Source organism: Ceratotherium simum, chromosome 15 (assembly GCF_057802395.1).
Source record: "Ceratotherium simum simum isolate JZ-2026a chromosome 15, ASM5780239v1, whole genome shotgun sequence".
NCBI classification, from domain to species: Eukaryota; Metazoa; Chordata; class Mammalia; order Perissodactyla; family Rhinocerotidae; genus Ceratotherium; species Ceratotherium simum.
In genome coordinates this window covers 48,012,302-48,024,850 of record NC_141914.1, presented here as the reverse complement: position 1 = coordinate 48,024,850, position 12,549 = coordinate 48,012,302, and the positions used below count along the sequence as shown (strand labels likewise).

The 12,549-nt window shown below is 36.0% G+C and overlaps 1 protein-coding gene across 2 annotated transcripts in view; it reads left to right on the top strand.

Annotated features, from left to right (window-relative positions):
• Positions 1-12,549, top strand: part of NLGN1 (neuroligin 1) — an 862,047-nt gene that overhangs the window by 130,754 nt on the left and 718,744 nt on the right. The window contains exon 1 of one of the 2 annotated variants that reach the window (XM_087440008.1): positions 6,304-6,389. The exons of the other annotated variant lie outside the window; for it this stretch is intronic. The gene's annotated coding sequence lies outside the window, so the exon portion shown is untranslated. Of the gene's footprint in view, positions 1-6,303; positions 6,390-12,549 lie in introns of those variants that run through there. 2 annotated transcript variants of the gene reach the window in all.

The window sequence follows — 12,549 nt, the reverse complement described above, 5'->3', positions numbered from 1 at the left end:
GCAGGGCAGCACTGATTTTTAGATCGTAAAGGAGACTAAAATCCCCCCCGTGGGCATAATGTTAATTGATATCTGTACATGAAACAGAGTTAGTGAGAAGGAGCAGGGATCAGTTGATTAAGATGGCTCATGAGAGCTGCAACTTGTTTGACTTTTAGAAATTTATTTATTTATTTATTTTTAAAATTTTTATTTATTGCAGTAACATTGGTTTATAACATTGTATAAATTTCAGGTGTACATCATTATATTTCTATTTCTGCATAGATTACATCATGTTCACCACCCAAATAATAATTACAACCCATCACCACACACATGTGCCGAATTATCCCTTTCGACCTCCTACCCCTGCTTCCCCTCTGGTAACCACCAATCCAATCTCTGTCTCTATGTGTTTGTTTGTTGTTGTTATTATCTATTACTGATGAGTGAGATCATATAGTATTTGACCTTCTCCCTCTAACTTATTTCACTTTGTATAACACCCTCAATGTCCATCCATGTTGTCACAAATGGCTGGATTTCATCGTTTCTTATGGCTGAGTAGTATTCCATTGTGTATATATACCATATCATCCTTATCCATTCGTCCCTTGATGGACACTTAGGTTGCTTCCAAGTCTTGGCTATTGTGAATAACACTGCAATGAACACAGGGGTGCATATATCTTTACGCATTGGTGTTTTCCAGTTCTTTGGATAAATACCCAGAAGTAGAATAGCTGAATCATATGGTAGTTCTATCCTTAATTTTTTGAGGAATCTTCATACTGTTTTCCATAGTGGCTGCACCAGTTTGCACTCCCACCAGCAGTGTATGAGAGTTCCCTTCTCTCCACATCCTCTCCAACACTTGTTGTTTCCTGTCTTGTTAATTATAGCCATTCTGACGGGTGTGAGGTGATATCTCATTGTAGTTTTGATTTGCATTTCCCTGATAGTTAATGATGTTGAACATCTTTTCATGTGTCTGTTGGCCATCTGTATATCTTCTTTGGAGAAATGTCTGTTCAGGTCTTTTGCCCATTTTTTAATTGGGTTGGTAGTTTTTTTGTTGTTGAGATGCATGAGTTCTTTATATATTTTGGAGATTAAGCCCTTATCAGATGTATGGTTTGCAAATATCTTCTCCCAATTGTTAGGTTGTCTTTTCGTTTTGTTGATGGTTTCCTTTGCTGTGCAGAAGCTTTTTAGTTTGATGTAGTCCCATTTGTTTGTTTTTTCTATTGTTTCTCTTGCCCAGTCAGACATGGTGCTTGAAAATATGTTGCTAAGACTGATGTGGAAGAGCGTACTGCCTATGTTTTCTTCTAGAAGTTTCATAGTTTCAGGTCTTACATTCAAGTCTTTAATCCATTTGGAGTTAATTTTTGTGTATGGTGTAAGGTAAGGGTCTCTTTTCATTTTTTTGCATGTGGCTGTCCAGTTTTCCCAACACCATTTGTTGAAGAGATTTTATTTTCTCCATTGTACGTTCTTGGCTCCTTGGTCGAAGATTAGCTGTTTTTATTTTTTTTTTTATTTTTATTTTATTTTTATTTTTATTTCTGGGCTTTTGATTCTATTTCATTGATCTGTGTGTCTGTTTTTGTGCTAGTACCATGCTATTTTGGTTGCAATAGCTTTGTAGTATATTTTGAAATCATTGAGTGTGATACCTCCAGCTTTGTTCTTTGTTTCTTTTTTGTCAGGATTCCTTTAGCTACTTGGGGTCTTTTGTTGTTCAATATAAATTTTAGGATTCTTTGTTCTATTTCTGTGAAAAATGCTGTTGGAACTTTGATAGGGATTGCATTGAATCTATAGATTGCTTTAGAAAGTATGGACATCTTCAGTATGTTAATTCTTCCAATCCAAGAGCATGGAATATCTTTCCATTTCTTTGTGTCTTTTTCAATTTCTTTCAGCAACATTTGATAGTTTTTGGTGTACAGATCTTTCACCTCTTTGGTTAAGTTTACTCCTAGGTATTTTATTCTTTTTGTTGCAATTATAAATGGGATAGTATTCTTACTTTCTCTTTCTACTGCTTCGTTGTTAGTGTATAGAAATGCAACTGATTTTTCTGTGTTGATTTTGTATCCTACAACGTTGCTGTATTTGTTTATTACTTCTAAGACTTTTTTGGTGGATTCTTAGGGTTTTCTATATATAAAATCATGTCATCAGCAAATAGTGACAGTTTCACTTCTTTTCCAATTTGGATCTCTTTTATTTCTTTTTCTTGCCTGATTGCTCTGGCTAGGACTTGCAGTACTATGTTAAATAGGAGTGGTGAGAGTAGACATCCTTGTCTGGTTCCTGTTCTTAGAGGGACAGCTTTCATTTTTCACCATTGACGATGATATTAGCTGTGGGTTTCTCATATATGGCCTTTATTATATTGAGGTACTTTCCTTCTATACCCATTTTATTCAGAGTTTTTATCATAAATGGATGCTGTATCTTGTCAAATGCTTTCTCTGCATCTATTGAGATGATCATGTGATTTTTATTCTTCATTTTATTACTGTGGTGTATTATGTTGATTGATTTGCAAATGTTGAACCATCCCTGCATACCTGGAATAAATCCCACTTGATCATGGTTTATAATCTTTTTACTGTATTGTTGTATGCGATTTGCTAGTATTTTGTTGAGGATTTTTGTATCAATGTTCATCAGTGATATTGGCCTGTAGTTTTCTTTTTTTGTGTTGTCCTTGTCTGGTTTTGGTATCAGGGTAATGTCGGCTTTGTAGAATGAGTTAGGGAGCTTCCCCCCCTCCTCAGTTTTTTGGAAGAGTTTGAGAAGGGTAGGTATTAAGTCTTCTTTGAATGTTTGGTAGAATTCACCAGGCAAGCCGTCTGGTCCTGGACTTTTATTTTTTGGGAGGTTTTTGATTACTGTTTCGATCTCCTTACTGGTGATTGGTCTATTCAAATTCTCTACTTCTTCTTGATCCAGTTTTGGAAGGTTGTGTGATTCTAAGAATTTATCCATTTCTTCCAGATTTTCGAATTGCTTGGCATATGGCTTTTCATAGTATTCTCTTATAATCTTTTGTATTTCTGAGGTGTCTGTTGTAATTTCTCCTCTTTCATTTCTGATTTTACTTATTTGAGCCTTCTCTCTTTTTTTCGTGGTGAGTCTAGCTAAAGGTTTGTCAATTTTGTTGATCTTTTCAAAGAACCAGCTCTTGGTTTTATTAATTTTTTCTATTGTTTTTTTAGTCTCTATTTCATTTATTTCTGCTCTGATTTTTATTATTTCCCTTCTTCTACTGATTTTGGGCCTTGTTTGTTCTTCTTTTTCCAGTTCCTTTAGGTGCATTGTTAGATTGTTTATTTGAGATTTTTCTTGTTTGTTGAGATAGGCCTGTATTGCTACAAACTTCCCTCTTAGAACTGCTTTTGCTGTATCCCATAAATTCTGGCATGTTGTATTTTCATTTTCATTTGTCTCCAGGTATTTTTTGATTCCTCCTTTGATTTCTTCATTGACCCAATCGTTGTTCAGTAGCATTTTGTTTAACTGCCACATATTTGTGGCTTTTCTGATTTTCTTCCTTTAGTTGATTTCTAGTTTCATACCATTGTGGTCAGAAAAGATACTTGGTATTATTTCAATCTTCTTAAATTTATGTAGACTTGTTTTGTGGCCTAATATGTGATCAATCCTGGAGAATGTTCCACGTGCATTTGAAAAGAACATGTATTCTTCGGTTTTTGGATAGAATGTGCTGTATATATCTACTAGGTCCATCTGTTCTAGTGTGTCATTTTACACCAATGTTTCTTTATTGATCTTCTATTTGGATGATCTATGCATTGGTGTAAGTGGAGTGTTAGGGTCCCCTACTATTATTGTGTTACTGTCTATTTCTCTTTTTATGTCTGCTAATATTTGCTTTATATATTTAGGTGCTCCTATGTTGGGTGCTTAGATATTTACAAGTTTTATATCCTCTTGTTGGATTGTTCCCTTGATCATTATGTAATGCCCTTCTTTGTCTGTTGTTACAGTTTTTGTTTTAAAGTCTATTTTGTCTGATATGAGTACTGCTATCCCAGGTTTCTTTTCATTGCCATTTGCATGGAGTATCTTTTTGCATCCCTTCACTTTCCGTTTGTGAATGTCGTTAGGTCTGAAGTGTATCTCTTGTATGCAGTATATATATGGGTCTTGTTTTTTTATCCAATCAGCCACCCTGTGCCTTTTAATTGGAGAATTTAGTCCATCGATGTTTAAAGTAGCTATTGATAAGTATGTACTTACTGCCATTTTTTAACTTTTTTTTTCTCAGTGTTTTAGTAGTCCTCTATGCAGAATTGATGGTCTCTTTAGTTTGACCTCTGTCTGAAAGCCCTACTCCTTAACTCCCTTCCTTCCTCATTTTATGTTTTTGATATCATATCTAACCTCTTTTTTGTGCAATTGTATCCATTACCTTCTTATCGTGGAAATAGATAATTTTTCCTATTTGTGGTCTTCTCTTTTCCCCTTAAATCAGTCCCTTTAACATTTCTTGTAGCACTGGTTTCTTGGTGACAAACTCCTTTAATTTTTGCTTGTCTGGGAAACTTTTTATCTCTCCTTCCATTTTGAATGATAACCTTGCTGGGTAGACTATTCTTGGCTGTAAGTTTCTTCCTTTTAGCACTTTAAATATATCCTGCCACTCTCTTCTAGCCTGTAAGGTTTCTGCTGAGAAGTCAGCTGATAGCCTTATGGGGTTTCCTTTGTATGTAACTTGTCTTTCTCTTGTGACTTTTTAGGATTCTCTCTTTATCTTTAATTCTGGACATTTTGATTGTGATGTGTCTTGGTGTGGGCCTCTTTGGGTTTATCTTGTTTGGGGCTCTCTGTGATTCCTCGACCTGGATGTCTGTTTCCTTCCTTAGGTTAGGGAAGTTTTCATCTATTATTTCTTCAAATAGATTCTCTGCCCCTTTCTCTCGCTCTTCTCCCTCTGGGGCACCTATAACTCGCATGTTAGTGCGCTTGGTGTTGTCCCAGAGGTCCCTTAGACCGTCCTCACTCTTTTTAATTCTTTTCTCTTTTACCTGTTCAGCTTGGGTAATTTCTTCTAGTCTTTCGTCCAGCTCGCGCCTCCGTTCTTCTGTATCCTCTACTCTGCTTTTGAATCCCTCTAGTGAATTTTTCATTTCCAGTATTGTATTCTTCATTTCTGATTGGTTCTTTTTTATATCTTCCATTTCTTTGTTGACATTCTCACTGAGTTCATCTATTCTTCTCCCCAGATCAGTGAGCATCCTTAACACTCTTTGTTTGAACTCTCTGTCAGGTAGGTTGCTCATTTCTGTTTCACTTAGTTCCTTTTCTGGGGTTTTGTCCTGTTCCCTTACTTGGAATGTATTCCTTTGCCTCCTCATTTTGCCTCTTTCCCTGTGCTTGTGTCTGTGTATTAGGTAGGTCAGCTCCTGCTCTTGGATAGGTGACCTTATATAAGTGATGCCTTAGGACGTCTGCAGTGTACTTCCCTCAGTTCTCAATATTCCAGGAGTGACCCCTATGTGGGCTACATGTGTCCTTCTGTTGTGTCCTGTTTTCTCTCCCTGTAGGCACCCAGGGAGACTGAGTTATGCTCCTGGCCAGCTGTTGTAATGCTCAGCTGCTTGTAGTTTTTGTGGGCCCTTCAGTCTCTTTATGGGGTGTGGGACGCCCTAGCACAGTTGGCTGCAAGTTCTAATACCACATTTGCGTTGCAGTATTTCTTTTAAGTGAGTAGGCCCCCAGTGTGGCAGGTTGTTAGGCTCAGGGGCTTACAATTGCTATAAGCCTCCAGCCTTTAGGTCTCTTGTCAGCTCTCTGAGGATTGCAGCTGTGTGGGGCTAGCCTCTGGCCCGGGAGCACCCAATTGTTTCAGGCTTTGGAAGGTGGGGCAAACCACCTATGTGCGTCTTTGTGAAGCACAAGTTTTCTGCAGCTGACAAGCCCTGCCGCCCACAGGTCCACACACACAGTCAACACAGTCCTGCCCTCCTGAAGTGGACCCAGTCTCTCCACGGCAGGAGCCCTACACACTCCACCACTGCCCCACAATCTCCACCCGCTCCTTGTGCATGCCCTGCCCCACTGAAGTGGGCTCAGTTCCCAGGCTGCAGAGAATCCAGTCACCAATCTATGCAGGCCCACAAATTGCCTGAGGACTTGTTGTTGGGTGGGGCCAGTCCCTAGGGTGGGCTGCCTGCCCTGGCTGAGCTGGATTAAATCGGTGCTCTAATGGGTGGGGCAGACCCTGGGCTAGCAGGCCTCAGGGAGAACTCCACTCCAATGGCGTCTGTGTCAGCACACCCACACCAGGCCACAACAATGGCCTCCGCCAATGTCCCAGTCCCTGGAGAGGTCTTACCTCTCACTGCAATGCACTCAGAGACTGTCAGGTGAGTCTCTTCTCTCCAAAGGCTGTGCACTTTTCTTTCTGGTGATTTTAGGTTACTTTCTGAAATGGGTAAATTTGTGCATGGGCCCTTTCAGAGCCAGTTTTAATTTCTTTGTGAACCAGCTTTTCTGGGGGTACTCCCCAATGTTTTAGTAGCAGGCAATGTCAGATATTATGGCACTCGACTCATTGTGCTGGGGCCACAAAATGCCTACAGCGGGAGCACTCCCGGCTCAGGGCCCCACGCCTCCAGGGAGGGCTGCGTACCTTTGGCTGCTCCTGTGCGGCCGTGAAGCTGGCAGCTTGTGAAGCCAGTGTTTTTCCTCTCCAGAAGGGAGTTTCTGCCTCTTCCACCTCGATTAGGATTGTCCTTTGTTGCAGGAGCTCCTCTTATCCAGTTTTCAGTTCTGTCTCAGTGGTAACTTTTCCATGAGTAGTTATAAATTGGCTGTGTCCACGGGAGGAGGTGAGTTCAGAGTCTGCTTACACCACCATCTTGACTTCTCCCCCTCCTGGAAATTTATTTTTGATTATCTTTGTAATAACAGTTGATTCAATTGCTGCTATATGGTGACACCAGCAAATAACTTTTCACTGTTTTTTTACTACTTAAATCAACTTTATTTTCAAAAACTATGCTGAAATTTATAACTTTATATAGCATCAAAAAGTATAATTAATTAAATAATAGCAGTTACTAAACTAAAAATGAAAGAGAATTCAAAATTGCATTGCAAGAGAAACAAAACTGTCTCAAGTTTCTTCCTGTGGTTCTGTATGTTTAGAACTGGGTTTGTTTAAGACTGAATCCACAAGAAAGGTTAAATCATGATTGTTTTCAGGATGTAGTGGTGATACTGAGGGAGAATCCTGCACACAGAGGGAAAGATACCCCAATGTGGTATATTTCCATCATCCCCAAGTGCTGGATGCCCATCATCCCCAAAAGTTCCTATTGTGCTTTTTTCCAGTCAATCTCCAACACCTGCACACCCCAGGAAACAACTCTTCTGAATTTAATCATTAGTTTTGCCTGTTCTTGAATTTCAATATAAATGATTTGTGTTTGGCTTCTTTAGGTCTGAAAGATTCATCCAGTTTGTTGATTTTATCAGTAATTTGTTCCTTTTTATTGATGAATGGTATTCTGCAATTCATTAGTTCTCCTGATGGTAGATATTTACCTTGTTTTAAATTTTTGGCTGTTTTGAATAAAGCTGCTATAAATTTTTTATTTCTCTAGTGTAAATAGAAGTGGAATTCTGGCTTGTAGTATAAATGTGTGACTATAAAAAACTTCCGAACTGTTTATTGTAATAGTTGTACCTTTCTACATTCCCATGAGCAATATATGAGAGTTCCAGTTGCTCCACATCCTTTCCCCAACATTTGGTATGTTTAGCCTTTTTAATTTTAGCCCTTCTGGGGTTTTGACTTTGTATTTCACTGTGGTTTTAACTTTCATTACTCTTGTGACTGATGATGTTAAACACCTTTTTGTGTGCTAATTGGCCATCCATATGTCTTCTTTAATAAGTGGTCTGTTCAAATATTTGGCCATTTTTTATTGTGCTATTTATCTATGTATTGTTGATTTTTTAGTATATTCTAGATCTAAGTCATTTACTGGATCAAGAAAATTTCCTGTTATTGTTGATTTGCTGATCTATAATTTTAAATCACAAATGGGTATAGAATTCTATAAAATTATTTTCCTCCATCAATTGAGATGTTTATATGATTTTCAACCTTTAATTGACGAATTATATTGAATAATTTTTTTTAATGTGAAACCTTCCTTGAATTACTAGGATAACCTGACAAATTGAATCTTTTCTATGTATTGCTGGATTCATTTGCTAATATTTTGTTGAGGACAGTTGTGTCTATGTTCAGAGGATTATTAGTGTATATATATTTTTTTCTTGAGGTATCCTTTTCACGTTTTGGTATCAGGATTATGTAGAGCTCACAAAATGAATTGGGAAGTGTCCCATACTTTTCTACTGTTTGAAAGAGTTTTTATAATATTAACTTGATTTATTCCTTAAATGTTTGATAAAATTAAACAATGAAGCCTCTAGTGTTCTTTCGGGAAGCCTACAGTTTTCTTTTAGGAAGATTTTTCATTATTAATTCAATTTTTAAAATAGATATAAGGCTATTCAGATTTTCTATTTTCTCTCTTTATGTAAGTTGTGTATTTAAAGCAGTTTGTCTACTTTATCCAAGTTCTCAAATTTATTAGCATAAAGCTCATAATATTCCTGTATTTTCCTTCTATTATTTGAAAGATTTTTTATCTATCTTTTCTCTTTCCTTCATGATGTTAGTAATTTGTGTCCCCTTATTTTTCTTGACCAGTCTTCCTAAGTATTTTTCAATGCTATTGATTTTTACTTAAAAGCAACTTTTGGGTTTTTTTTGGTATTTTTAATTGTTTCTCTCTCTATATATACATCTTTCTTGAGTTTATTTGCTCTTCTTTTTTCTAACTTATTGATTTACAGCTATCAATTTCTGTCTAAACATTGCTTTAGCTGCATCTCACAAATTTTGATATTTTCTACTTTTATTATCATTTAGTTAAAATATTTTTTAAATTATCTTATGATTTCTTCTTTGACCAATATGTTTTTAGGAGGGTGTTTTCAAGTTCCAAATATATGAAATTTTTTTTTAAGTTTTTTTTTGCAATTGATGTCTAAGTTGACTCTATTATGGTCAGAGAAAATACTCTTCATAATTTTAATATTTAAAGTTGTTGACACTTATTTTGTGCCTCGGCATATGGTGTATCTTGGCCAATGTTCCGTGTGTGTTTGTAGTTCTTGTTTGAATATCTATAAATACCCAATAGGTAAAGATGGTTGATACTCTTATTCAAATTTTTTATAGACTTACCAATTTTTTTGTCTGTTCTATCCGTTTTTAATAAAGTAGTGATAAATTCCCCAACCATAATTGTGAATGCATTTACTTCTCTCTAAAATAAGTTTTTAAGCTCGATTATGAGGTACATACATATTTAACTGTTACGTCTTCCTGATGAGTTGACCTTTTTATCATTATGTTTTATCTCTCATAAAACTCTTTGTCATGAAGTCTATTTTTCTGATATTATCATAGCCACACCAGCTTTCTTGTAATTAAACATGGGTTTCTATCTTTTTATTTTTAACTTATTTATGTCTTTATATTTGAAATGTGTCTCTTGTACATTGCATATAATTCATCTCACCTTTTTATCTCATTTTACAATCTAGTCTTTGAATTATTTAGTCCACTTACATTTAATATAATTATTTATAAGATTGTGCTGGTCTCCTGTTTTATTTTATTGTTTTCTGTTTACTCTATCCAATATTCTTTCTTTCTTTTTTTTTTTTTTTGTGAGGAAGATCGGCCCTGAGCTAACATCTGCCAATCCTCCTTTTTTTGCTGAGGAAGACTGACCCTGGGCTAACATCCATGCCCATCTTCCTCCACTTTATATGGGACGCCACCGCAGCATGGCTTGACAAGCAGTGTGTTGGTGCGCGCCCGGGATCCGAACCAGCGAAGCCTGGGCCGCCACAGCAGAGCGCGCACACTTAACTGCTTGCACCACCAGGCTGGCCCCCCAGTATTCTTTATTTTGTTTCTGCTTTTTTGTACTTTTTGAATTAATTGAATATATTTCAGCATTCCATTTTATATGTTCTATTAGTTTTTTAGCTAAACCTCTTTATTTTAATAATTGCTTTAGAAATTATAATATGAATTATTAACTCATCAGTCTACCTTAAATTAATATTTTAACACTTCACAGAGCCTCCTCCCTTGTATTTTGTTCTATTGCTGTCATTTATTTCTATATTACTAATGCCATGACACTTTATTATAATTTTGCTTTGAAAGGTCAGTTGTCTTTTAAACAAATTAAAAGAAAAAAGTCTTTTATATTTAACCCACAGATGTGCAATATTTCCTGTAGATGCAGATTTCCATCTGGCATCAGTTCCTTCTGAAGAAATTTTTTTGTAATTCATGTTTGCTAGCATCAAATTCTTTCAACTTTTTTTAATCTAAAAATGTCTTTATTTAGATTTTATTTTTGAAAATTTTTTTGGCTAGATATAGAATTTTCAGTTAATAAGTATCTTTTTTTCCTTTCAACACTTTAAAGACGCAGTTCCCTTGGCTTCTGGCTTGTATTATTTCTGATAGAATGTCAGCTGTATTTTTAAATAATTATTTTCCTGATTGAAATGTGTCCTGTCTGCTTTTAAGATTTTCTATTTAACATTGGTTTTTATCACTTTGACTATTATATTTCTAGATGTGATTTTTTTTTGTATTCATCCTTTTTGTGGTTTGTTGACCTTCTTAAATATGTAGGTGTATATTTTTCGTCAAATTGGAAAATATCTGGTCGTTATTTCTTTGTGTTTCTCCTCCCTCCATTCTATATATTTTCTCTTCCTAGATTCCAAATACTTGCATGCTGAAGTAGTTGATATCATCCCACAGGTTGTTAGCACTCTGTCTTTTTTTTTTTTTTTTACAATATTTTTTTCTCTGCTTCAGTTGGATAATTTCTATTGACCTACCTTTAAGTTTATTGATTCTTCTGCAGGTTATACTCTCCTTCAGTCCATCAAATGAATACTTTTTTTTTTTTTTAGATTTTTTTTTATTGTTTCTATTTTTCCTTTGAAATACTTCATCTCTTCACTCATTATATCCATTTTTTCCCCCTGAGATTTAAAAAACATATTTATAATGTTTTTTTTCTTTTTAATTCATCTGTATTTGTTACAACCTTTTAAAGCAGAATGTGACTTGAGCACTACATTTCTATTCACAAAACTTGCTCTGAGTTACTTTTCAAACAGCTTTATAGCATGCCTAGGTAGGCTTATAATTTTGCTACTCTAAATAAGACTTTTCTTTGGAAAACAAGCTCGTGGTTAGTTACTCCCGTCAAGTTGGTTCAGTTTAACATGCCGATTTCCAGAGGTCTGGTACATGCAGTTGATAACTACAGGGGATCTACTTTTAAAAAGTAGATCCTAGAAGGTCAAAGTTGTTTTAACAAATATTTTTCTCTTAAACATCAAGTTATATCTCAGAACACTTCAGTGACAAAAGATTTGGTCTACTAAGGAATCCACTTGATAGCTAAACACTTTAGACCACAAAGTTAACATTAGTTTATATATATCTTACAACAAACATTACCTTGATGTGATAAAATAAGCCAATGTGACACTAGAAAAGAAAAACTAGCTCTGCGCTACTGCCTAAAGTATCACAGGATCACACGTAGAAGTAGAAAGAAATTTTATCTTCCCCTTAAGTACTTACTGTCATGCCATACAGATTTTTAAAATGTTAGCAAAAATAAAGAAAAAAATCCTTGAAAATATGTTATCAGAGGGAATGAAGATAAAGTATTTAATATACGTACAAGTAACTCTTCAGACAGAGCTTAGTCTACTTCTTTTATGCATGACGTGTCATCATCTCCTTCAAGGGGCAGCAGCTCCTCAGTTACAGCAGCATTGCTATCATCAGCAGTGGGGTCATCTTCATTAATACCAAGACCAAGTTTGATCATCCTGTAGATCCTGTTAACGTGTCTGGAGATCTTCCAGACTGAAGCCGGAAGATGGGAGTGCAGTTTCATAGCGTGAGATGACCATATCCTTCACAGACTTGTCGCTCTTGTCAGCCTCTGCCTTTTGCCTTAAGGTCTTGATAATGGAATGGTCAAGGTTTATCTCCGAGAGTTTTTTCGCTGCCATGTAACATTGTTACATTGTTATGTTGTTGAGTTGTCTCTTTGGACTTGAGCCTTCATGATTCTTTCCACGTTTGCTGTTCAGCCATATGTGCTTGTGACAGTGCAGCATGGGGGTGTCACTAATCAGTTTGACACAACCACCTTTTCTACTTATAATGGTTATTTTTAAGTCTATGTCTGTTTTAATACCTGGGTCATCTGTGAAAATGCTTCTGTTGACTGACTGTATTTTTCCTTGGATATAGGTCACATTTTTTTCCTTCTTCCTATATCCCTTAATTTTTTATTGTAATCTCAGTCTTGTGTAAAATAGACAAGTGAATACCGGAATTAAGTTTTTGTTTTGATTTGGCTCCTTTCAGATAGTGCAAGC